The sequence below is a fragment of the Oryctolagus cuniculus genome, chromosome 16 (genome assembly GCF_051225735.1).
Source record: "Oryctolagus cuniculus isolate XC-2025 breed Fujian yellow rabbit chromosome 16, ASM5122573v1, whole genome shotgun sequence".
Taxonomy (NCBI): domain Eukaryota; kingdom Metazoa; phylum Chordata; class Mammalia; order Lagomorpha; family Leporidae; genus Oryctolagus; species Oryctolagus cuniculus.
Window position 1 is genome coordinate 6,071,209 of NC_142882.1, and position 24,482 is coordinate 6,095,690.

At 40.4% G+C, this 24,482-nt stretch overlaps 1 pseudogene; it reads left to right on the plus strand.

The window, feature by feature from the left end:
- The first annotated feature begins 186 nt into the window (after positions 1-186).
- LOC127489105 (vomeronasal type-2 receptor 116-like) overlaps positions 187-24,482 on the plus strand; it is a 33,629-nt pseudogene continuing 9,333 nt past the window's right edge.

Here is a 24,482-nt window from a genome sequence, read left to right on the forward strand (position 1 = left end):
GCTCTCTCAGTTTTTATTGGTTAGAATCTAAAATTATAAAACTGATTTTGCATTCTGATGTTAAAAATAACTTGTATAATGTACCCTCCTTATGAACAATTTATACTTTTCTTAATATGTTTTTGTTCTGAAGGTCCAATTTACAGAAAATGAAGATAGAGAGTGGGAGAAACCTTCCATCTGGTAATGGAATCTGAAGATATCTGTAGTGGCCCAGTGCTAGTTCATGCCAAAGCAAGGAGATTAATTCAGGTTTTCATGTGAGTGTCAAGGACAGAAAGGCTTAGGCCATCTTCCAAAGCATTTTCTAGATCTTAACAAAAAGCTGCATTGCAAGTGGAGCGGACAAGACATGAACTGGCACCAACATGGGATGTCGGGGTTATAGGTGCTACTTATAGCCACTATACCCCCATGCTGTACCCATTCCTTCTCTCTTCAAAATAATATATTGAACTAATTTATTAGTCTGGGTTTTATGTTCATAAGCACAAAACCAATCTCAGATAAAGGCTCCCCTTGAAACTTTTCATTTCTTTTCAATCCTGTATTTTCAATGTCAACTCATTGACATTGTCATATTCATATTTTAATAAAATGAGTTACACATTTCTTTGCTGTTTTTATTAATTCATTAGTCTATATTAAAATAAGCTTATTAATATAGTTGAAATATTTCAGCGCAATCTTTAGACATGTTAAATCATTATAATGTGTAATTCATTGTCAAGAAAATGCTGAATTATATATCATTTCATATGAATTTAAAATGATGTAAAAAATAAATAAAATGATGTGATAATCACACATCAAGTTTTCATTATACATAGCAGTGATTCTGTAAACTTCTTTTCCATCTCTTCATTTCTATTCATTATCAATCTGGCTTTGATTTACTTTTGCCAATACCAGACATAAGAAAGTGATTTTTGATGTAATCCAACTGTGAATATTGGCTTTGACTTCCTGTACCTCTGGGGTCTATTCCAAGAAATATTTACCTGTGCCTATATCTTGCAGGGTTTCTTTGATGTCCTCTAATAATTTGAAAGTGCCGGGTCATAGTGAGTGGATTTTTGTGTAAGATATAAGGTAGGGGTCTTGCTTCATGCTTCTGCATGTGTAATCCATTTTTCCAGCACTATTTGTTGAATGGACTGTCCTTTCTTCAAGAATTTGTTTTAGCTCCTTGATCAAATATAAGTTGGCTATAGATGTTTGGATTGATTTCTGGTGTTTCCATTCTGTTCCATTGTTCTACCCATCCATTGTGATACCAGGCTGTTTTGATTATAGATCCACTGCAGCAAGTCTTGAAATCTGGTATTGTGGTGCCTCTGCCTTTGTTTTTGTTGTACAAGATTGCTTTAGCTATTTCAGGTCTCCTGTGCTTCCATATGAATTTCAGCATCATTTTTTCAAGATCTGAGAATTTCTTTGGCATTTTGATTGGTATCACACTGAATCTATAAATTGCTTTTGGGAGAATGGAAGTTTTGATGATATTGATTCTTCCAATCCATGTGCATGGAAGAATTTTCCATTTATTGGTATCCTCTTCTATTTCTTTCTTTAAGATTTTATAATTCTCTGGCCAGTGCCATGGCTCAATAGGCTAATCTTCCACCGGCCGTGCCAGCACACCAAGTTCTAGTCCCAGTCGGAGCACAGGATTCTGTCCTGGTTGCCCGTCTTCCAGGGCAGCTCCCTGTTATGGCCCAGGAGTGCAGTGGAGGATTACCCCAGTGTTTTGTCCCTGCACCCGCATGGGAGACCAGGAGAAGCACCTGGCTCCTGGCTTCAGAACAGCACAATGCGCCAGCTGCAGCGCGCCAGCTGCAGCGGGCCGGCTGCAACGGCCATTGGAGGGTGAACCAACCGCAAAAAGGAAGACCTTTCTCTCTGTCTCTCTCTCTCACTGTCCACTCTGCCTTTTCAAAAAAAAAAAAGATTTTATAATTCTCATTGTAGAGATCTTTGATGTCCTTTGTTAAGTTTATTCCAAGGTACTTGATTTTTTTGTAGCTCTTGTGAATGGGATAGATCATATAATTTATTTCTCAGCCATGGCATTGCCTGTGTATACAAAGGCTGTTGCTTATTGTGCATTGACTTTATATCCTGCTACTTTTCCAAACTCTTCTATGAGCTCCAATAGTCTCTTAACAGAGTTCTTTGGATCCCCTAAGGAGTCATATCATGTGCAAAGAGGGATAATTGTACTTCTTCCTTTGCAATTTGTATCCCTTTAATTTCTTTTTCTTGACTAATGGCTGTGGATAAAACTTCCAGAACTATACTGAATAGCAGTGGTGAGAGTGGGCATCCCTGTCTGGTACCAGATCTCAGTGGAAATGCTTCCAACTTTTCCCCATTCAATAAGGTTCTGGCCGTGGGTTTTTCATAAATTGCTTTGATTGTGTTGAGGAATGTTTGTTCCACACCCAATTTGCTTAGAGTTTTCATCATGAAAACGTTAGGTAAGTTTTCATCATGAAATGGTGTTGTATTTTATCAAATGCTTTCTCTACATCTATTGAGATAATCATATGTTTTTTCTTCTGCAGTTTGTTAATGTGGTGTATCACATTGATTGATTTGCGAAAGTTGAACCATCCCATTTTTGTATCGTAAGTAAAATCATGATTCTTTCTTCTTACAATAACGAGTTTGTTGTCCATTTTCTTAGAACCATTGACCTTGTATTTTAAGTTGCTTCTAGATTCTGTCTAGACACAGATGGCATATGTCTTTTCTGATACTGGCTCATTTCTTTAAGTATCATGGATGCCAGTTGCATCAATGTTGTTGCAAAAGAGAGGATTCTTTTTTTTTTCTACTACTGATAAACATTCTTAGAGTATACATGCCAGGATTTCTTTATCCAGTCATCAGTTGATGGATATCTGGGTTGATTCCATATCTTAGCTATTTTGAATTGAGCTGCAATGAACTTGGGGGTACAGATGACCCCTTTTCATGCTGATTTCATTTAGTTGGGGTAACTTTCTAGGAGTCAGTTGGCTTGGTCTCATGGCAGATCTATTTTCTTTCTCAGAAATTTCCATACTGTATTCCACAATGACTGCATCAGTTTACATTCTCACCAACTGTGGATTAGGCTACCTTTTTTCCTGAGTCCTCTTCAGAATAGGTTGTTAATTGATTTCTGTATGAGAGCCATTTTGATGGGTAAGGTGAAACCTGATGGTGGTTTTGATTTCATTTCCCTGATGGCTAGTAGTCCTGAGAATTTTTTAAGTGACTTTGGCCTTTTCAGTTTCTTCTTTTTGAAAAATGCATGATGAAGGTGTTTCCCATTACTTAACTGGATGTTTAGTTTTTTTGTTGTTGAATTCCTTTCACTCTTACAGGGTTCTTGCTATAGAACAGGCGGGACTTGAGCCTATGAAATGTGGGATGCTAGCACTCAAGGTGGAAACTTAACATACTACACCACAGCCCAGCTCCAATTTCCATTATTCTTTTTTTTTATTTCTTTTATTTATTTTTTTTGACAGGCAGAGTGGACAGTGAGAGAGACAGAGAGAAAGGTCTTCCTTTTGCCATTGGTTCACCCTCCAATGGCCGCTGTGGCCAGCGTGCTGTGGCCGGTTCACCGCACTGATCCGAAGCCAGGAGCCAGGTGCTTATCCTGGTCTCCCATGGGGTGCAGGGCCCAAGCACTTGGGCCATCCTCCACTGCACTCCTGGGCCATAGCAGAGAGCTGGACTGGAAGAGGAGCAACTGCGAGAGAATCTGGTGCCCCGACTGGGACTAGAACCTGGTGTGCCAGTGCTGCAAGACGGAGGATTAGCCTATTGAGCCACAGCGCTGGCCTGCATTATTCTTAAAGATAAGTGGAAAAGCACCAGATCACGCAGATTCTAATAATCTTTTGATAGCCTTTACCCCAATAGAGGTTTCTTAAATTAAATGTCCCCATCCTCTCTAGTACAGTCATCAGTTTTTCATAGAATTACTTCTTTCTCCCCAAAACCTCCATCAGTGTCTTCAGCAGCTATAGTCTGAGAAGCACTTTAGTAGGAGTTATCATAACTTTATGTGGCTGTCTCAACATACCAACACTTCCTGAGTCATACTCAATTGTGTATGAATAGCCATTAGCATGTGTGTCTTCTAATATCCAAGTCAATTGGTCTCTGAGTCTTTGCATTTTACAATTGTGTGTGTATGTGTGTGTGTGTAAAGGCAAGATCACTGGAACTGAAATTCTATATTTTTGCGTGTAAAAACTAATTCCCAATTAATGTGCCAATGATATCTGATTATAATTCTATCATCCAAAGCTAGATCATATGTTTATGTATTTTCTGAGTAGCATATTCCATGCTGACTTACCTTTCATGAGTTGTCTGTTGTATGATAGGTTTGTTTATTTCATTAAAATGAAACACGTTGGCATTCAGTTTTAAATTCAATGTGAAATTGGCCTGTTTTCAGTTATTGTTCCATAGTGTCCTTAAGGAAATAAATCTAAGCACTTATAAAGGAGAAAGGAAAACCAACTGCAATCCCATTGCTCAGAGGCAGCTCCTATCTAAATAGTCTTTCAGACTTCCTGTACACACACATGTTTATTTCTGCAGGGCCATCTGGTGTTCCCATGGAGATGGCTTCCATTACATGGATGTTTCAGTTCACCCAGTCTTGAATTGGAGCTGTCTACTTGCTATTATGCCCAGGTCTCCCTTCCTTTCAGTCAGGTCAATACCGACCACAACACTAGAGGGAGCCTGAGGCCGAGGATGGATTTGAACATTCCTGCAAGAATGCAGTGATGCAACTGAGGTGATTTGGGGTGGGTATAGGGCTCTTTCTTGTAGAACCTCTCAAGTCAGCTCCTCCAGAGTAACACCTGAAATTCGCAGAGAGCCACACATCAGCCATAATGAATACCCCCACATTGATCTGCAGCCAAAGTCAGGAGGCTCAGCACTGTGAGCACAAGTTTCTCATGAGAGGACAGAGGCAGGAACCATGTCCTGTACAGGAATATGGGTCATGTGTCACGAGGAATGAGAAAAGGCCACAACCCACCTTGCTCTTTTGGTGCAGCATATGAGGATATGGGTCTTTACGTGTGCGACCCCGGAGGGCCGAGCTGCAGAGGAGCAAAATGTGTTCCTGCCACTGACCCCTGTTGGCTCCTCACTGCTCTGCAGCTCAACAGGCCCTTCCAGGCTCTGTGCCAGGTTGTGAGACCTGGAGAGGAGCTGGGTTGGTGACTCTGGGGGTTCTCCTGGGGAATTGTGAGGAGGGAGAGTCCTTCTGGTTTCTTCCCCACTGTTTTGGTGAAACCTAGTAATCCTGTAATGTAAAATAATTCTAATGCACCTTGTATCCCTTGGGCCAGGAATTTACATCTTACTTGAACAGTATATTACGGAATTTTTAAATTCTGGAATAGGAAGTCTTACCTCACTGAGATGCCATTTTTTTTTTTACTTTTATTTAATGAATATAAATTTCCAAAGTACAGAATATGGATTACAATGGCTTCCCCCCATAATGTCCCTCACACCCGCAACCCTCCCCTTATCCACTCACTCTCCCCTTCCATTCACATCAAGATTCATTTTTGATTCTCTTTATATACAGAAGATCAGATTAGCATACATTAAGTAAATATTTCAACAGTTTGCTCCCACACAAAAACATAAATTGAAAAATACTGTTTGAGTACTAGTTATAGCATTAAATCTCACTGAGATGCCAACTTTTTAAGAGGAGGGTAATTTTGTTTGTTTCCTTGTTTCTGCAACCCTCAGAATCACCTTGAACACTTACTGAAACAGGGAGACTGCTGGGATGCACTCTGTGATGCCTTATCTGGTAGACCTGGGGGTGCTGTGGCATTCAGCTCCACATGTGGTGACTAGGAGCCTCTCCCAATTCTGCTTCCTTGTGTTTTGGATTTCCCTTATTCCTCATTAAATAAAAATGCAAGTTTATTGATCTGAAATTCCATTCTCTTTCTTCTCAAATAAAGCATGAGAGTTTCTACAACAAAACATCAAGGTCTTTCAAACAATATCATTCTGATTAGTTTGCTGAATTTGCTTGAGAAGAAAATCCCAGAAAGAAAGGAAGTGGATTGTTAACACTTGTCCATTTTTGCATGAACCAGCAACAGACAAACGCCAAGAGCCATCCAAATAGGAAAAGATTTGTGTGTAGGTCCCCATCAAGCTGGGGCAAATTAATGTGGAATCCCAGATAAACACCAAGTCTGAAGAGGAACATGAAATCATTCAACATGGGATCATCCCATCATCAGGAGAAACCAACATGGTTCTTAAGTGGAGGAAAAGACCGTAATAAGAACACAGGTACTTCACAGGTGAAAAATCATTCAACAAGGACCTTATAAAGCAGCCTTATTAGACACATGGAAGAAAAATAGACCATTGTTGATGACAGCAGAATAAAACAACATTGAATTTAAAATAACTGCTTTAGACTCTAAACTCCCAACTGTTAGATTTCCCAGCATCAGAATATCTCTTACTACTGATTACCTGTTCAAAGAGATAAAGGATGGAATTATATAATGTATCCACATGCAAACTGTCAGCAAAAGCCTGTTTGGCAGAGATCATGTATAGCTTTATAAAGAAGAGGAGGTGGAGGATGAGGATGAGGAGATGAAGAGGGCAGAGGGATTAGAGAAACACTAGAAAATGACAAAGAAGAGAAGAGGAAGTATAGATACAGATGAGAACATAATTTCTTCTTTTTTAAAATATTAATGTATTTATTTGTGAAAAATTTTCAAGAGAGAGGAGAGGCAGAGAGAGAGAGAGAGATCTTCCATCCAATGGTTCACTCCCCAATTGGTTGTAATGGCCGGAACTGCACCAATCTGAAGCCAGGATCCAAGAGCTTCTTCCAAGTCTCCCATGCAGTCGCAGGGAACCAAGGACTTGGGCCATGTTCTGCTGCTTTCCCAGGCCATAGCTGAGAGCTAGATCAGAAGTGGAGGAGCTGGATCTCAAACCACTGCCCTTATGGGATGTCAGCACTTCAGGCCAGGATGTTAGCCCACTGCACCACAGCTCCAGCCCCAGAAAATATATTTTTCTAAGAAGGAGGATTTTCAACTTATCTCACCCAGAAAACAACATAGGTAATACAAAGATGCTTGAAAAATCAAGTGCACAATTGGATTTGTTGGAAACACATAAAATCCTGTACCCAATAATTGAAAGATGCCTCTTTCTGTCTGGCACACAGTGGGCATGAACAGGCCATCAACATACAGTAGACAGTTCATCATGACTGAATACGCAGGACACTTGAAATAAAAGGGACATCTGTGTTCCCTCCTTGAGCAAGTTTTCTGTCAGTGCCTGTAGAAATGTGTGGTGTTTTTTCTTGGCCTACAAGTCTATCTGCATGCAGGTCTTGAGGAAAGATTCAGAGAATAAGACCTATTTGGAGTTAGACTATTACCAATAATAATTATTTATATGAACATACTTTTCAGATTTCTGTAGAAAAATAGATACCAGCCACCTTGATGGGATTGAAATGGAATCCCCTGGCACAATTCTAACTCTACTGTTTGGGACAAGTCTGATTGAGCATGTGCAAAACTGTACATGTCATCCCTCTCTTATTCCCACTCATATTTAACAGAGATCACTTTTCAGTTAAATTTAAATACCTAAGAATAAATTTGTGTTAATTAAATAGTTCAACCAATGGTATTAAGTAGAACCAAAATAATAATAGCAATAAAACAGTATGCTGTTCCTCAAAAGTTAGGACAAGGGCTGATCAAGCCACTGTTTCTCACAGTGTCCATTTCACTTCAACAGGTTTCCTTTTTGGTGCTAGGTTAGTTATCCCCCATCAGGGAGAACATATGATATGTGTCCCTTTGTGACTGGCTTAATTCACTCAGCATGATGTTTTCCAGATTCCTCCATCTTGTTGCAAATGACCGGATTTCAATGTTTTTGACTGCTGTATAGTATTCTATAGAGTACATGTCCCATAATTTCTTTATCCAGTCTGCTGTTGATGGATATGGAAAGCCAAGACACTCAGGCAAAACAAAAAAGACCTAAATGAAAGATCTCTGTGAGTGAGATCCCAGTGGAAAGAACAGGTCTTCAAAGAAGGAGGTACCTTTTTCTGAAGGGAGGAGAGAACTTCCACTTTGACTATGACCTTGTCTAAATAAGATTGGAGTTGGTGAACACAAGAGGCTTCCATAGCCTTGGCAACTCATGACAGGAGCCTAGGGTGATTACTGATCATAAATAAGAGTGTCAATTGTTAAGTCAAAAACAGGAATCACTGTGCACTTACCCCCCATGTAGGATCTCTGTCCTTAGTGTGTTTTACTATGTGAATTAATGGTATAACTAGTACTCAAACAGTACTTTACACTTTGTGTTTCTGTGTGGGTGCAAACTGTTAAAAACTACTCAATATGTACTAAATTGATCTGTATATAAAGAGAATTGATCATGAATCTTGATGTGAATGGGATGGGAGAGGGAGTGGGAGATGGGAGGGAAGTTGAAGTGGGGGGCACTGTGATGCAAAAGGTGTACTTTGGAAATTTATATCTATTAAATAAAAGTTAAAAAATAAAAATAGATAGCAGCCATTAAATTTCACTAGGTGGCATGCTTTTGATCTATAGTACTTGACATCCCCCCAATAAATGATTCCAACATCTTCTATATGTTCTGCATTTTCATGATTCTCCTTCCTTTAGGCTTTGAACTTGAGTTAGTTTCCTGATTTAGGAGGGAAGCTGATGCTCAGTTTTGATAAGGAGGAAGCTTGAGTTATAAATGCCAAGTCTTGCACTCCACCAATCTCCACATTTAGATATCCTGCCTCTGCTGGCCCCTTAGCCTTCAGGTGAGTTAATCAATCCCATGACCTTGTGCTGAGTCATGCTCCTGTGTATGCTGTTTGGGGAATCATTTGATGATGTGCCAATATAAATAACCATTTTTGGCCATGAGTAGAACATGTGCAAAAACAAAGACTGATTTCTATTTAATTCGTTTTTCTTTTCCCTTGAAAATCAGTTTCTTTTCCTCATGGTTCATGGGATTTAGAAAAAAATATTCCAGAGCCTCTCTGCCATTTGCTGCAGAGACAAAATGCAAGGACTTGGGAGAGCCAGCTGTTGTCACAAATGAAATTAACCTGCATTCTTCCCCATTTCAATGTTGTGTTAGTCACCTAGAGTTTCCACATAACAACATACCATGACTTTGTGACTTAACAACAGGAATTTATTTTTTAGAATTGCTGAGGCTGGGAAGACCAGGATTAAGATACGCGAGGTTGGCGTCTGTGAAAGACACATTTCCTGCCTCAAGGAGAGACATTTTTCCTTTCCTATTCTATCTTCACCAGTTAGAGAGATGTAGCAATCTCTCTGCACAATCTCATATTGAAAATTTCTAAGAAAGTAGTTAGGTAAGTCATAAAAAATTGTACTTACCTCCCAGAAACCACATCAAATATGATCATACTAAAGAGCAGTATCTCAGCCAATGCATATTTGCACAGAACATTCATTCTATAGCGGTTATCACATTGGAGTTGATAATAATCATGGTTGGAGACATTTCCCTAAGGATCTCTATGCCCTTCTTGCATGTTTCAATTCTAGATATAATAGTGCTCTTGGTGCCCTTCTCTTTAGCATCTGTCCACAATGTATTCTATTCTCTCTCTCCCTCTGCAGACTGTGTTTCCACCTTTAAAAGGAGGTGGCAGAATACTTTGTTTTTCCCCATTTGTAGGGCTTGGGTCTGAGTGAGCTATCACTCTACACCTTACCCTATCATCTAGACCCTCCACCACTGCCAGAGGTCAAACCAATCCCCTTAGGATGACAATGCAGTCTATTTGCATGAGTTCATTTCTAAGAGGAACAGAGAAGTGTTCTTTCCACAGCACCTTGAGACTGTTTCCATCAAGTGCACAATTTCTAATGTCCATATAGAAACTGTTATGTATACCTCATGTACTATACAATAAATTAAAAATTTTGATTTTCCGGCAAGATGGCGGAATAGGAAGGGAGCACACTGATAGTCTGGGGAGAGATAGTTTAATAAAAGTGGAGATACTGCAGGTTCAAGGAAGAGTAGGGGAGGAAACAGCAGAAGAAACTCTTCCGGAACGCGTAACTCACAGCGGACCTGCGTGGAGAGCGTGGGAGCCCACAGTTCGGGACATCAGCGGCAGACTCAACACACCAGTGCTGGAACGCGAGGTGAGCCGAACCTCAATAGCCCGAGACACCGGCAGGCAAGCGGAGAGAGGAGACTAGAGGGAACGACCCCCGGGGGGGGAAGTTCACAAGGCTAACTGGAAGAGAGAGAGAGAGAGAGAAAAGGGTGACTAGTACGGACACGGGTTTCTCTCTCTCCGCTCACCTCTCAATGGCGAGCAAGACAAAGAGCAGGCGCCATCTTGGACATACGTCATAAGCAGAGCGACCTCAGGTCTGCACCGGCCCTGAGCCTAGCAGAAAAACCCGACTCTGGGTGGGGCGAATTAACAGGAGATTAGGACCTAGTAAATTTGTGGTGCTCCTGAACTGAGACTGTGAAAAAAGAGACGGTGGGGGAGAGAACTCACGGAATTCATGTGAGCACTCTCCAGAGACGCTACAATTCCGTAACTTTGGCAACCCAGTGGGAGGCTGAAGGAGAATTTGAGCCCACTCTGAGGGCTGAAGAGATTCCCTGTGGGGATCTTGGGAAAGAGCTTCCGATCTCTGGCTCCTGTGGGTATATCATTTGCCTGCTAACTACCTCCAACTTCGTTCAGCTGTGCGGAATTACTTCCCTTTTGAATCAAAAAAAAAAAGAGAGAGAGATTTACCACGCCTAACCTGGGAGTGTCACCTTTGGCACACCAAACAGAGCTCTCAGGCCACACCCATCTCAAGCCCTAAGGCTCCATCAAAAACAGATAGTCCACTTAATCTAGAGTCATAGTATAACAAGAAAAAGCACCACAGTGAAGAAACCAAATATCTCCAATATGCCAAATAACAAACGCAAAAACCGAGGTAATAAAAACAAGGAAGTCACCATGACGCCCTCAAATGAAAAAGACACCCCAATTCAAGATTATGAAGATGATGACATAGAAGAAATGCAAGAAGCAGATCTCAAAAAATTGATAAGAACATTAAGAAGTTCTCAAAAACAAATTCTGGAACTACACAAATCCTTAATGGACAAGATAGAAAATCTCTCTCGTGAAAATGAAATATTAAGGAGGAATCAAAATGAAACGAAACAACTAGTACAACAGGAAACTGTGATAGTGACTGAAGTGAAGAATTCAATAGATCAAATGAAAAACACAATAGAGAGCCTTACAAACAGAATGGGTGAAGCAGAAGAGAGAATATCGGACTTAGAAGACAGAGAACAGGAAAGGATACAGTCAGACCAAAGAAAAGAAGAGGAAATTAGAAATCTGAAACATATTGTCGGGAATCTTCAGGATACTATTAAAAAACCCAACATTCGGGTTCTAGGAGTTCCTGAAGGCATGGAGAGGGAGAAAGGATTAGAAGGCCTTTTTAGTGAGATACTAGCAGAAAATTTCCCAGGTTTGGAGAAGGACAGAGAAATCCTAGTACAGGAAGCCCACAACCCCTAATAAACACGACCAAAAGAGATCCTCACCACGACACGTTGTAATTAAACTCTCCACAGTGAAACATAAAGAAAAGATCCTAAAATGTGCAAGAGAGAAACGTCAGATTACTCTCAGAGGATCTCCAATCAGACTCACAGCTGACTTCTCATCAGAAACTCTACAAGCTAGGAGGCAATGGTGAGATATAGCCCAGGTACTAAGAGAGAACAACTGCCAGCCCAGAATATTATATCCTGCAAAGCTCTCATTTGTGAATGAAGGTGAAATAAAGACTTTTCATTGCAAACAGAAATTGAAAGAATTTGTTGCCACTCGTCCAGCCCTGCAAAAGATGCTTAAAGATGTGTTACACACAGAAACACAGAAACACGGTCATCAATATGAAAGAAGGTAAAGGAAGGAAACCAAGGAAGGAAACCTCACAGCAAAAGATCACAGGGAATTCAAAGCATATATTAGAACTTGTCTTTGGCAAATGGCAGGGCAAAGTTACCACCTATCATTAGTCACTTTGAACGTGAATGGCCTGAACTGTCCAGTTAAAAGACACCAATTGGCTGATTGGGTTAAGGAACAAAACCCATCTATTTGCTGCTTATAAGAAACACATCTTTCCAACAAAGATCCATACAGACTGAAAGTGAAAGGCTGGAAAAAGATATACCATGCCAACTGAAATGAAAAAAGAGCGGGCGTAGCCATCTTAATATCGGACAACATAAACTTTACCACAAAAACTGTTAAGAGAGACAAAGACGGACACTATATCATGATTAAGGGATCAATACAACAGGAAAATATAAGGATTATCAATGTATATGCACCTAACTACAGGGCACCAGTTTATCTAAAAGATTTGTTAAGGGACTTAAAGGGAGACTTAGACCCCAATACAATAGTCCAGGGGGACTTCAATACTCCACTCTCAGAAATAGACAGATCAACAGGACAGAAGATCAACAAGGATACAGTAGATTTAAACGACACTATAGCCCAAATGGATCTAACAGATATATACAGAACTTTCAATCCTACAGCTAAAGATTTTACATTCTTCTCAGCAGTACATGGAAGCTTCTCTAGGATTGACCACATACTAGGCCATAAAGCGAGTCTCAGCAAATTCAAAAGAATTAGAATCATACCATGCAGCTTCTCAGACCATAAAGGAATGAAGTTGGAAATTACCAACTCAGGAATCCCTATAGCATACGCAAACACATGGAGATTGAACAACATGCTCCTGAATGAACAATGGGTCATAGAAGAAATCAAAAGAGAAATCAAAAACTTTCTGGAAGTAAATGAGGATAACAGCACAACATACCAAAACTTATGGGACACAGCAAAAGCAGTGTTAAGAGGAAAGTTGATATCAATAGGTGCCTACATCAAGAAATTGGAAAGACACCAAATAGATGAGCTTTCAATTCACCTCAAGGATCTAGAAAACCTACAGCAAATCAGACCCAAATCTAGTAGGAGAAGAGAAATAATTAAAATCAGAGAAGAAATCAACAGGATTGAATCAAGAAAAACATTACAAAAAATCAGTCAAACGAAGAGCTGGTTTTTTGAAAAAATAAACAAAATTGACACCCCATTGGCCCAACTAACTAAAAAAAGAAGAGAAAAGACCCAAATCAATAAAATCAGAGATGAAAAAGGAAATGTAACAACAGACACCACAGAAATAAAAAGAATCATCAGAAATTACTACAAGGACTTGTATGCCAGCAAACAGGGAAACCTATCAGAAATGGATAGATTCCTGGACACATGCAACCTGCCTAAATTGAACCAGGAAGACATCTAAAACCTAAACAGACCCATAACTGAGACAGAAATTGAAACAGCAATAAAGGCCCTCCCAACAAAGAAAAGCCCAGGACCAGATGGATTCACTGCTGAATTCTACCAGACGTTTAAAGAAGAACTAACTCCAATTCTTCTCAAACTATTCAGAACAATCGAAGAAGAGGGAGTCCTCCCAAATTCTTTCTATGAAGCCAGCATCACCTTAATTCCTAAGCCGGAAAAAGATGCAGCACTGAAAGAGAATTACAGACCAATATCCCTGATGAACATAGATGCAAAAATCCTCAATAAAATTCTCGCCAATAGAATGCAACAACACATCAGAAAGATCATCCACCCAGATCAAGTGGGATTCATCCCTGGTATGCAGGGATGGTTTAATGTGCGCAAGACAATCAATGTGATACACCACATTAATAGACTGCAGAAGAAAAACCATATGATTATCTCAATAGATGCCGAGAAAGCATTTGATAAAATACAACACCCGTTCATGATGAAAACTCTAAGCAAACTGGGTTTGGAAGGAACATTCCTCAATACAATCAAAGCAATCTATGAAAAACCCACAGCCAACATCCTATTGAATGGGGAAAAGTTGGAAGCATTTCCACTGAGATCTGGAACCAGACAGGGATGCCCACTCTCACCACTGCTATTCAATACAGTTCTGGAGGTTCTAGCCAGAGCTATTAGGCAAGAAAAAGAAATTAAAGGGATACAAATTGGGAAGGAAGAGCTCAAACTATCCCTCTTTGCAGATGACATGATTCTTTATTTAGAGGACCCAAAGAACTCTACTAAGAGACTATTGGAACTCATAGAAGAGTTTGGCAAAGTAGCAGGGTATAAAATCAATGCACAAAAATCAACAGCCTTTGTATACACAGACAATGCCATGGCTGAGGAAGAACTTCTAAGATCAATCCCATTCACAATAGCTACAAAAACAATCAAATACCTTGGAATAAACTTAACCAAAGACGTTAAAGATCTCTACGATGAAAATTACAAAACCTTAAAGAAAGAAATAGAAGAGGATACCAAGAAATGGAAAAATCTTCCATGCTCATGGATTGGAAGAATCAATATCATCAAAATGTCCATTCTCCCAAAAGCAATTTACAGATTCAATGCAATACCAATCAAGATACCGAAGACCTTCTTCTCAGATCTGGAAAAAATGGTGCTGAAATTTATATGGAGGCACAAGAGACCTCGAATAGCTAAAGCAATCTTGTACAACAAAAACAAAGCCGGAGGCATCACAATACCAGATTTCAGGACATACTACAGGGCAGTTGTAATTAAAACAGCATGGTACTGGTACAGAAACAGATGGATAGACCAATGGAACAGAATTGAAACACCAGAAATCAACCCAAACATCTACAGCCAACTTATATTTGATCAAGGATCTAAAACTAATTCCTGGAGCAAGGACACTCTATTCAATAAATGGTGCTGGGAAAATTGGATTTCCACGTGCAGAATCATGAAGCAAGACCCCTACCTTACACCTTACACAAAAATCCACTCCACATGGATTAAAGACCTAAATCTACGACCTGACACCATCAAGTTACTAGAGAACATTGGAGAAACCCTTCAAGATATTGGCACAGGCAAAGAATTTCTGGAAAAGACCCGGGAGGCACAGGCAGTCAAAGCCAAAATCAACTATTGGGATTGCATCAAATTGAGAAGTTTCTGTACTGCAAAAGAAACAGCCAGGAGAGTGAAGAGACAACCGACAGAATGGGAAAAATATTTGCAAACTATGCAACAGACAAAGGGTTAATAACCAGAATCTACAAAGAGATCAAGAAACTCCACAAAAACAAAACCAACAACCCACTTAAGAGATGGGCCAAGGACTTCAATAGACATTTTTCAAAAGAGGAAATCCAAATGGCCAACAGGCACATGAAAAAATGTTCAAGGTCATTAGCAATTAGGGAAATGCAAATCAAAACCACAATGAGGTTTCACCTCACCCCGGTTAGAATGGCTCACATTCAGAAATCTACCAACAACAGATGCTGGTGAGGATGTGGGGAAAAAGGGACACTAACCCACTGTTGGTGGGAATGCAAACTGGTCAAGCCACTATGGAAGTCAGTCTGGAGATTCCTCAGAAACCTGAAGATAACCCTGCCGTTCGACCCAGCCATCCCACTCCTTGGAATTTACCCAAAGGAATTTAAATTGGCAAACAAAAAAGCGGTCTGCAGCCTAATGTTTATTGCAGCTCAATTCACAATAGCTAAGACCTGGAACCGACCTAAATGCCCATCAACGGTAGACTGGATAAAGAAATTATGGGATATGTACTCTTTAGAATACTATACCGCAGCAAGAAACAACGAAATCCAGTCATTTGCAACAAAATGGAGGAATCTGGAATACATCATGCTGAGTGAAATAAGCCAGTCCCAAAGGGACAAATACCATATGTTCTCCCTGATCGGTGACGACTGACTGAACACCAAGAGGGAAACCTGTTGGAGTGAGGTGGACACTATGGGAAATGGTGGCTTGATCAGCATAGCCCTGATTAATGAACAACTAAATACATTATCCCTCTTAGTAGTTTTTTTTATCTGTTCTACTTAATATGACTGGTTTAGATCTGTAATTGATGCACAGTTATTCTTAAGTGTTGAAAATTAACTGAAATGTGATCCCTGTTGAACATGGTGGTGGGAATGGGAGAGGGAAGAGATGTATAATTTGGGACATGCTCAGGCTGACTTGCCCCAAGTGGTGGAGTTGGAAGCATACCAGGGGATTCCAATTCAATCCCATCGAGGTGGCATGTACCAATGCCATCTCACTGTTCCAGGTGATCAGTTTCAGTTCACAGTTGGTCATGGTGAAGGGACTGGGAGTCAAAGGGAGCACATAGACAAGTCTAGTACCTGCTAACGCTAACTGATGGAGTAAAGGGGAGAGTGATCCAACATGGGAAGTGAGAATCTCAGCAGACTCATAGAATAGCCGATGTCCTAAATAGCACTCTGGCCTCAGAATCAGCCCTAAAGGCACTCGGATCTGGCTGAAAAGCCCATGAGAGTATTTCAGGCATGGAAAGCCAAGACACTCTGGCAAAAGATCTCTGCGAGTGAGATCCCAGTGGAAAGAACAGGCCATCAAAGAAGGAGGTACCTTTCTCTGAAGGGAGGAGAGAACCTCCACTTTGACTATGAGCTTGTCTAAACAAGATAAGAATCAGAGAACTCAGAGGGCTTCCATAGCCTTGGAAACTCATGACTGGAGCATAGGGAGATTACTGATGCCATAGACAGGAGTGTCAATTGGTAAAGTCAACAACAGGAGTCACTGTGCACTTACTCCTCATGTAGGATCTCTATCCTTAATGTGCTGTACATTGAGATTTAATGCTATAACGAGTACTCAAACAATATATTTCACTTTGTGTTTCTATGGGGGTGCAAACTGTTGAAATCCTTACTTAATGCATACTAAACTGATCCTCTGTAAAAAAAAAAAAAAAAAGAAAAAAAAAAAAAGAAATTATCAATTCCCAACTTGACTCTCACTGGGATTAAACATGACAATAGGTCTGTTCTGATTTCATCATCATTTTAAAAAATCATCTATTATTTTTCACTTTATGTTTCTGTGTGGTAGCAAACTGTTGAAATCCATACTTAATGTATACTAAGCTGATCTTCTGTATATTAAGATAATCGAAAATGAATCTTGATGTGAATGGAAGGGGAGAGGGAGTGGGAAAGGGGAGGGTTGTGGGTGGGAGGGACGGTACGGGGGGAAAGCCATTGTAATCCATAAGTCGTACTTTGGAAATTTATATGCATTAAATAAGTTTTTAAAAAAAAATTTTATCACAAAAATTAAAAAGAAAAGCAACAGGGATGGAGAGGAAGCAAGGGAGCGAGAGAGGAAGTGAGAAGTATCATATTAGAATTTTATCTATAAACTATATTAAATCTGTTCTCTTTATATTAATAAAAATAAATAGTAAAATGAAAACAATTCAGGGGAGGCTGAGTCAAATTTGATGAAATGAATCTTGGCCAGGGCAGAAGGCAGGGTTTCCTAGGGTGCTGGAGAGGGCAGTTGTCTCTCATCATAGCCACGGTGAACCTCCTGCTCTTCTTGTCCTCTGATTTTCTCTGTCCCCAGCTCAGGGGCCCGAGGTGCCTGGGCCAGTGTTTCCCTCCAGACCCATGTGCTGGATGCCCTATCCATGCCTGAAGTGCATATATTTGAAGCTACACAAGGTCCTCCTGTTCACACCAAGTTATCCAATAGCTAGAAGCCTTTATGGGCCCATGAAAATTTTTTACCTTATAATTCAGATAGGGAAACGGAAGGATTTTTTGACAGGGAGGATGTTTCCATGTGCAGAATTAATATATTTGTCTTTAGTTCAATACTTTTGCAAATGAAATTTTCAATTTGTCTTTGTTGGAGAAATGCCTCAGTTCCACAAAATCATCACATCACCCTGATCTTATGCTTTCTATTTCTTCATGTAAATATGAAGACATGACAAGTGGGATCATTTGACCTTGACTCCTCCTAGCTCATTTTCCTTGTGTTACAAAATACCGTAAATATTTTATATAAACATGTCCATATTTGAATATTATACCTATTATTATTTTACTTTGTAGAGTTAGCATAATTTTAGTTTCTTACCAATTTTGGGGTGTTTCTAAGTTTTCTAATTGGATTCCTAGTTTGTGGTACTACAATTAGGAGCACTGTAATTAGGTATTTTATATGAGAAGCAGAGAGACAAGGAAGAGGATCACCCATCTGCTGGTTCACTCCCCAAATTGCCAACACAGTGAGATCTGGGCCAGGCCAAATGAAGGAACCAGAAATTCCATCCAGGTCTTCCATGGGCATGGGTGGCAGGCAACCAAATGTTTGAGCCAACACCTACTGCCACCCAGCGTGTGCCTTAGAAGGAAACTAGATACTGAAGTAGAGCAAGCTGAAACCGAGGCACTCCAATTTGGGATGTGGGTATCTCAATATTGTCCTAATTGCTTTGATAAACACCTGCTCCAGTAGAAAGATCTTTGATTGAAGATCGATTATAACAAAGAGATCTACAGTATATTTTGAAAACTAATGAATTGATGAGATGGAAACTAGCTCAGTGCATTGCTATTTATATTCAGTTACTTTATTATACATGGATAAATTAGAATTTTATATTTTTAGAGAGTAAAATTGACACACACTGTGGAGAATAATTAAGTCAACTTCATTAATCTGCAACAATTTTCACCGGTTGCAGTCAGAGTTATCTATATTGTAAAGCAGTTAGAGGAATATAGTCTAAGAACCCCCTAGCCCTGGCCCTGGCCCTGACCCAGGGAAATATCCTGTTTCAAAAATTATACAGAAGAGAATTACCATTTCATGTTTACTTTTTTAAAAGATTTTATTTATCGGAAAGGCAGAGTTGCAGAGAGGCAGAGGCAGAGAGAGAAAGAGATCTTCCATCTGCTGCCTCACTCCCTAAATGGCTGCAATGGTCAAAGCTGGTCTGATCTGAAGCCAGGAGCCTGGAGCTTCCGCCTGGTCTCCCACATGTGTGCAGGGGCTGAAGGACTTGGGCCATCTTCTGCTGTTCTCCCACGCCATAGCAGAAAGCAGGATCAGAAGTGGACCCTCCGGGACTTGAACCAGCATCATATGTGATGCTGGCACTGCAGATGGCTGCTTTACCTGTTATGTCATAGTTTCAGCCCCTCATGTTTACTTTTTTTTTTTTTTTGACAAGCAGAGTGGACAATGAGAGAGGGAGACAGAGAGAAAGGTCTTCCTTTTCCATTGGTTCACCCCCCAGTGGCTGCTGCGGCCGGTGCGCTGAGGCTGGCGCATTGCCCTGATCCGAAGCCAGGAGCCAGGTGCTTCTCTTGGTCTCACACATGGGTGCAGTGCTCAAGGACTTGGGCCAACCTCCACTGCACTCCCAGCCACAGCTGAGAAATGGACTGGAAGAGGAGCAACCGGGACAGAATCCAGCGCCCCCACCGGGACTAGAACCTAGTGTGCTAGCACCGCAGTTGGAGGATTAGCTTATAGAGCTGTGGTGCCAGCGCTCATGTTTATTTTTAAAGAGGGATTTTGGGCCGGCGCCGCGGCTCACTAGGCTAATCCTCCGCCTAATGGCGCCGGCACACCGGGTTCTAGGCCCGGTCGGGGCGCCGGATTCTGTCCTGGTTGCCCCTCTTCCAGGCCAGCTCTCTGCTGTGGCCAGGGAGTGCAGTGGAGGATGGCCCAGGTGCTTGGGCCCTGCACCCCATGGGAGACCAGGAAAAGCACCTGGCTCCTGGCTCCTGGCTCCTGCCATCGGATCAGCGCGGTGCGCCGGCCGCAGCGCACCAGCCGCGACGGCCATTGGAGGGTGAACCAACGGCAAAAAGGAAGACCTTTCTCTCTGTCTCTCTTTCTCACTGTCCACTCTGCCTGTCAAAAAAAAAAAAAAAAAAAAAGAGGGATTTATTCCTGGTTGTCCATGTACAAATGGTTTCTCATTGTTAATGTTAGTATTTTTATGATAGATAGGTGTAGATAGGTTGATCATATGTATACCTCATGTCTTCATATATTATTTGATTTCTTGCTCTTTTTATCTTAATTTTAACGTGTTATTTCCCTTTTAAAGAACTTTGTGCAATGTTCTTATGAAGTTGCTGCTTATCTTAAATATTGTTGAGAGTGGGATCTTTACAGTAGAAACAAGCACGAACTTGAAAGAAGAGTAAAATGCAAAAATCTTGTGTCCTCTACTTTCTGCCTTTTTGCCAGTTTCTTTTTTTTCCTGGACTTAACTTTATTATAAACTGTTTGGAGCCTCTAGAATTTACTTTCTCATCAAATACAAGTTTATTCCTTCAGTTTTTCATTCCTGATATTTTACTTTCACTATTATTAGAATAATTCTTATTTTCTACTTATTTTTCAATTCTACCTTAATGATGTATGAAACTTTTGTATAAACACAGAGATCGAGCTCTATTTGCTGTTCTGTTCTGATTTGTCTGTGTTTTCTGGAACCATTGCCAATCTGTTTAAAATGTTGCTCATAAGAAGTAGTTGCTGTTGTTTTCTTCCCCTTGGAAAGTTGTATTCTCCCCTTATGATTAGTCTGAATAATAGTCACTAATTTTCTGAGCTCTTTAAAATTTGAGTGTCAGTAAAGTAACTGGTATTAAAGTAAAAAGAAATGGAATTATACCCCTAAACCTGCAGGCATTTAATGTCCTCACCTCAGAATATAAAGAAATATAGAAATAGACCACATAAAAGCAAAGATGCAGTTAAAGGCAAACACCAAACTGAAAACTTCAGAAATGATGTATTTGGAAAAGAATCTTACAAACTTTCAGGCCACACAAGTCACTGAATTGGATTTGAGGCCAGTCATAATTGGAGTCTTTTCCCTAAGGACTCCTGTGCCCTGTATGCAGGTTGGAGTCTAAGAACTATCAGCATGTTCTGGCTTTGGTCCTCGCCACTGAAGAGATCAACAGGAGCCCACATCTTCTACCCAACCTGTCTCTGGGATATGATGTCTTCAGTGTCCTACACAGTAATCGAAGGATGTTACAGACTCCCTTCCTTTGGCTCTCAGGGATGGTTGAGAGCATCCCGAATTACACTTAGGGAAGAGAGAGCAGTTCTGCAGCAGTACTGACAGGGACAATGTGGGCAACTTCTGCCCAAATTGGGACACTGCTGGGACTCTACAAGTTTCCACAGGTGAGCGGGGTGTCATGAGGAGAGAGAGAGCTATTTTTGGCTGATGCCAATCTCTGGAGCTTAGAAGGGTGAGAGGAGGAGACTGGATTTAAGCATCTGTTAAAGTACATAATCTCAAAGGGCAAATACTCAGGAAACTGGTGGAAAAGCCATATTTTCTTTTTGAAATACAGGAAGAGAGAGAGAGAGAGAGAGAGAGAGAGAGAAGACAGAGTTTTTTCCTGCAACTATTACATTGTTAATTTTTTCTTAGAATATTCTAAAGGAGTGAGGATGACTAGAAAAATAAATTATTAGTTAAATGAAAGTGGAAAAATAAATGTATCAATGTAATCTGAAAAAAAGAAAATATTTGTGAACATGACGGTTAATCTTTAAATTTTAAAAAATCATACAATATAACCAGTTATTGCCAATGAAAGAATTCTATTGCATTTTGATCATGCAACTTTAGTTCAGCTATAAATGTTAATAAAAACCAATATGCCCCCAAAAAAGACAAATAAAAAGAAATGATTGATTGCTTTTTTTCCTATGACCAGTTTTTTTTTTCTTACATTTACTTAACAAACATGAATTTCCAAAGTACAGCTTATGGATTACAGTGGTTTCCCCCGCCTCATAACTTCCCTCCCACCTGCAACCCTCCCATCTCCCACTTCCTCTCCCATTCCATTCACATCAAGACTCATTATCAATTGTCTTGATATACAGAAGATCAATTTAGTATATATTAAGTAAAGATTTCAACAACAGTTTGCACCCGCGCAGAAGCACAAAGTATAAAGTACTGTTTGATTACTATTTACACCATTAATTCACATTATACAACACATTAAGGACAGAATCCTACATGGGGAGTAAGTGCGCAGTGAATCCTGTTTTTGACTTAACAAATTGACACTCTTGTTTATGGCATCAGTATTCACCCTAGGCTCTTGTCATGAGTTGCCAAGGCTATGGAAGCCTTTTGAGTTTGCTGACTCTGATATTATTTAGACAAGATCGTAGTCAATGTGGAAGTTCTCTCCTCCCTTCAGAGAAAGGTACCTTCTTCTTTGATGGCCCGTTCTTTCTACTGGGATCTCACTCGCAGAGATTTTTTTTTTTTTTTTTTTTTTTTTTGCCAAAGTGTCTTGGCTTTCCATGCCTGAAATACTCTCATGGGCTCTTCAGCCAAATATGAATGCCTTAAGGGCTGATTCTGAGGCCAGAGTGCTGTTTAGGACATCTACCATTCATTGAGTCTGCTGTGTATCCTGCTTCCCGTGTTGCATGGTTCTCTCCTTTTTAAATCTATCAGTTAGTATTAGCAGACACTAGTCCTGTTTGTGTGATCCCTTTGACTCTTAATCCTATCATTATGATGATTTGTGAACTGAAACTGATCACTTGATCTAGTGAGATGCATTGGTACATGCCACCTTGAGTGGATTGTATTGGAATCCCCTGGCACATTTCTAACTCCACCATTTGGGGCAAGTCTGATTGAGCATGCCCCCAATTGTGCATCTCCTCCCTCTCTTATTCCCACTCTTATATTTAACAGGGATCACATTTCAGTTAAATTTAAACACCTAAGAATAATTGTTAATTAAAGAGTTATGACCAGCTTTTTAAAAAGACTTATTTATTTATTTGCAAGTCAGAGTTAAACAGAGAGGGGAGAGACAGGGAATGATAGAGAGAGAGAGAGAGAGAGAGAGAGAGAGAGAGAGAAATTCTTTCATCCAATGGTTCACTCCCCAATTGGCTGCAATGGCTAGAGCTGCACTGATCTGAAGCTAGGAGCCAGGAGCTTCTTCTGATCTCCTAGGTGAGTGCAGGGGGCCAAGGACATGGGCCATCTTCTGCTGCTTTCCTGCGCCATAGCATAAACCTGGATTGGAAGTGGAGTAGCCAAGACTTGAACCAGCGCCCATATGTGTTGGCACTTCAGGCCAGCACATTAACCCGCTGCACCACAGCGCTAGCCCCCTCTGACCATATTTTGATTAATGCCTGTCAGAACTGAGATTATGATTTTTGGAAACCCGGTTCCTCTTGTTGCTTCATATTTTATTTTCCCTTTAGCTAACTTTTGGCACTTTTGATCCTATTCTGAGTGAAAATGGCAAGTTTCCTTCCCTCTATCAGATGGCTCCCAAGGAGATGACTCTGGTGCATGGCATGGTGTCTCTGATGCTTCATTTATGTTGGACATGGGTGGGGCTGGCCATCTCAGATGATGAGAAAGGTATGCAACTTCTCTCAGAATTGAGAGTGGAGTTGGCTAAGATCAAGTGTAGGAATGGAATTTCTGTAGCCTTTTTGAAAATGATCCCTGTTACTGTGTTGCTGTATTACTCAAGAACCTCATTGTATCACTGGCAGATCATGAAATCATCAGCAAATGTTATTTTTGGTGACAATGAATCTTTTTGAGGCCTGACCTTTGGAAAGAGGGAACATATAATGATGAGGAAAGTGTGGGTCACCACCTCACAATGGGATATCACTATTTCCTACTTGACTCATTCCATGGGCACTCATTTTCTCACATCACCATGGTGAAATTTCTGGTTTCACAGATTTTATCCGAACAGCCAATCCATCCAGATACCCAGAGGACCCTTTCCTTGCTGACTTCTGGCTGCCATATTTTAATTCCTCAATTTCTAAACTTACCTGTAAAGCTTTGGAGAACTGTCCACCCAGTGCATCCTTGGAATGGTTGCTTTGGTACCATTTTGACATGACCATGACAGAAGAGAGTTACAATATATACAATGCTGTGTATGCTGTGGCTCATGCCATACATGAGATGATTCTTCAACAAGTAGAAATGTCACCAGGAGGAAATGGAAAAGGACTGGTGTTTTCTCCTTGGCAGGTAATGGCTCTGCCATTGGATGTTACATACTGTCACTTGTTGTCAAGATGTTTTAAGCAAACCAGATCATTTATAATCCTTCTCCAAAAGCACTGGGGAATATGACTTGTATGTATTGCCCAGGACATAAATGTAGACTTGGGTCTAAGTGATTGTCAAGAGCATGGAGCCAAGTGGGCAAGCAGAAAGGCATTGTGAATCTGGGCTGATGCTTTGTTTTATATAAGGCCTCAACAGCCTGCCCTTCTACTGCTTTCCATAGGAGAAATCTAGAGGTTTCCTTTGAAGTTCTTTTTAAAATTTTTCAGAGAACAGATTTCAGGTATTTCATAG